The sequence below is a fragment of the Triticum aestivum genome, chromosome 3D (assembly GCF_018294505.1).
Source record: "Triticum aestivum cultivar Chinese Spring chromosome 3D, IWGSC CS RefSeq v2.1, whole genome shotgun sequence".
Taxonomy (NCBI): Eukaryota; Viridiplantae; Streptophyta; class Magnoliopsida; order Poales; family Poaceae; genus Triticum; species Triticum aestivum.
Genome location: NC_057802.1, coordinates 65,776,050 through 65,779,620, shown reverse-complemented (window position 1 = coordinate 65,779,620; position 3,571 = coordinate 65,776,050).

Here is a 3,571-nt window from a genome sequence, read left to right as displayed (position 1 = left end):
AGCAAGCAAGCGCGGAGGCTCCGGCCTATATATACGTAATGGGGTAGTTTTCCTTTTTCACTCCATCAAAACAATCGTTTAAAATTGTGTACTACTACATGCCAGGTCGCAGTTTTTTTTAGTTGTTGATTTTTTTGAGATAGCAACCCGCTTGTTCCAAGTGGTGTTACGGTGTGCCAGGTCGCACTTTGTATCGTTCAAGTCTGGTACTACAAGTCCCTCCATTAAATGAACAACCACCCCCTCGTAAAAATTGTGAACAAGCCCACGGCTAAAATTAGCGGAAACGTGGGTTGCCCCAACATGCATTATTATTTATATTTTCTACTCCCTCTGTTCCTAAATATAAGTCTTTTTTATTAGCCACACCTTAGACAAGAATTTTTTTATTAGCAGTGAACCCCACATGTCATCGACACAAAAATTGTGGCAAGATTCCCTTAGGCAAGCCAAAGTGTGTCTAACAATTTGAGCAACTCAGGTTAGGCAAGTGTGGCAAGTGTGGGAAAAATAATGTGGCAACATAAGACAAACATAGTCACAATCCAAACAGCCCCGTAATTTTTTCTGACATGCATGAAAATTTGGTTAGTTAAATTTATAGTCAAAATTTGGCAAGGTGCATCAAATCAACACATGCAAGTATCAAAAGGAAAGTCACGGCATGCATGCATGCATGCCTTGTACTCCCTCCGTTTCCAAATATAAGTCTTTTTAGAGATTGCAACAAGTCACTACATACGAAGCAGAATATGTCTACTCCTACATACGAAGTAGCCCATTTGAAATGTGTAAAAAGACTTATATCGAGTGCAGTGATTTGATGTGTCGCGCCAACTCGTACAAGACCGAGAAATTTGATTACTGCAACACCCTCTCCCTCGCGGACTGAGCTCCGGTGCCTTAACTGCAGCTGCCTTTCGCTGCATGACAGGAGGGCAAACCACCTGTTGGGCCCACTGTCATAGACGCAAAGGCAGGAGCAGTAAGTAGAAGCTTTCGCTACACGCTATCCCTCCCGCACGAGGTGGACAAACATGCAGCAGTGGATTCGATACTGTAGAAGTAGGAGTAACATCATTGTTTGTCTTCTCGAAGAGGTGAAGAGCCAAGCGCAACCCGAACGTGGCAGTTGCGAACGCTCGCGTGGTGCGGTTCCTTGGAGTACTAGCCAGGCTCTTGCATGAGACAAAATTGCTATTGTTTAACAATGAAACTCCATTATCCATTGGTTGATACTCATTCTGCATAGGTCCACGTGCTTAGCACCGTTTCCTCCTGGGGTCACCAATGTTTATTTGCTAATTAATAGCATTGCATGCAAGGAACTAGCCATTGCAAGTCATTAAAAGCATGCACACCTCTCATCTCTTATTGGTTGATATGTCAAGAAACAAGAAACAAGGTAGAAGTTAATGCACCGCGCCTAAGTGTTTTGGGACTATTTGGTTTTCGTAAGATGACTTACACACCTAGACGGAGGGAGTAGTATAGCCCTGTAAACCGGAAAGGAGTATTTGCCTTTCTAGAGATTTCAACAAGTGACTAGACTACACCGTGTGCAGTACTCCCTCTCCGGTTTATAGGGCTCAAATCTCAAATCTCATGAACCAAGTCATTTTGCGATTGGAGGAATGTATCTCGTACTTTACAAAACTACCCTAATTAAACTCATGCATTAATTACGTAGTTCTCTCGTTTTCCTCTCCGCCTTGGTCACGGTGCACAATATTGAGCACTCCTATATGACTAGCTGCTCTATCTACATGCGGGGCATTTCAAAGCATCCGGGCCCGCATGCCATCCACCAAATCACAGCGAGGTGCTATAGTCGAGACTCACCTGTCACCCCGGTGTGGCCGTCATGACCCGTCATATCACAAAACCCACACCTTTACCAGCAGTGGTAAGGTGGCCTCCAAGTTGGACTGGACAAAGCAACCATCATTTCACTGGAACGCTCGTTCAAGCCCTTTCTTCCCCTTCTTGAAGAAAACCTCACTCCAGGCTACTCACTTCTGCCATTTTTCTTCTGTACCGACGAAGGAAAGGTGGGCGAATCAGTTATGCTGCTATATTTTCATTCCAAGAATCTTGTTTTTGTGAAGCACCGACCGATTCTCACATCCTATTCTTTTCCCATTTTCATTGCGATTGTGGTTTCCTTTTGATTGCTTTTTGTTTGTCAGTTCATTGATGGATCCTGGAGCACTAGGCAAAGAGTTGTCGGTGGACAACCCACTGGAGACAGCGATCTCCAGGAAGCGAGCACCGACCAATGAGTTGACCATGTTGGCGGGCCAACCCATGGAGACGAAGAACTCCAAGAAACAAGCACTGGCCAAAGAATTGAGGACGTTGGCGGATGAACTCCTGAAAGAAAGTTGGAACAACAGCAAGGGCCCCACCGTTCCTACCCCAGGAACTCTGATTGCCACCTATGTGAGGCTCAAGACCGAGTTTTAGGAGATAGTCGCCGTTGAGAAGTAGTATTCCCCTGGCAAGGTGATGGCCCCCATCAAGGACGAGGAGATGGCCCCCGGAGGGATGAGATCCCCCGGTGAGCTGCACAAGGTAAAAAATAATGGCTTATTACCATAGTTGTGGTTTTTGATTATTTGCAATGTGCTTGCTAATATGTTAGGGTTGTGCAGGTGCCGGTGGACGTCCTTGATGATTCCGATGTCGTGGCCCGTCCTGTTGGCATCTCAATGGAGATCGATTCCAATGCCGCTGTCCATCTTGTGGACATCGCCCCAGAGATCGATTCCGATGTCGCGGTCAGTCCTGTGGACATCGCCCCAGAAATCGATTCCCATGCCGCTGTCCGTGCTGTGGTCATTTCCCGAGAGATTGATGACAAGAAATAGTTGGTCGCGCTAATCCTTCAGGGTAGTTTGCATTGCCCTATGTTTAATTACCAGAACGATGCGTGTTATCAAACCATCTTAGGGCTAGTGCACTGTCTTGTGTGGGCGGATCTTGCTACTTTTGTTTGATAGTGAATCATGCGATGAATCATGCGAACCCTCTCCGAGTTATGGAAACAGATGTATCCTCACCAGCTTTTGATGTAATATATGGCATGCTTAGATGTAAGTTTGAACTATTTATCATATCAGCAGGGCTTGTTTGATGATTCTTGGTGTTAGTAGGCTAGCTACTATGCGAGCTATAGTACTTGCAAAACACTCACCGAAGAGAAACGTTGGGGCTGATGAGCTCGTGGTACGCTTATACTTATCCCTCGTCGATCGACCAATAGCCCTAGATCCTAAAATTGTAGGCTTAGCGATCGATCAGACAATAGTCGACATACATTCAGGCCTCATTTGGTTCATAGGGTAGGAAAATTGTAGCAAAAGTACAGAGACCGTGCAACACAAAATCATAGCAGTGCAGAGACGTAGTCCCTCCGTTCCAAAATAGATGACCTAGGCGGGCCAGTTTCGCCTAGTGGGTTTCAGTGATATGACGTGGTACAGTGCCGTCCAGTCTTTGCGTGTGGTAGCAGTATTGCGGGTATAGTAAGTTTCCTTGAAGAAGCGGAATTCAACGAAGTCATGATGGT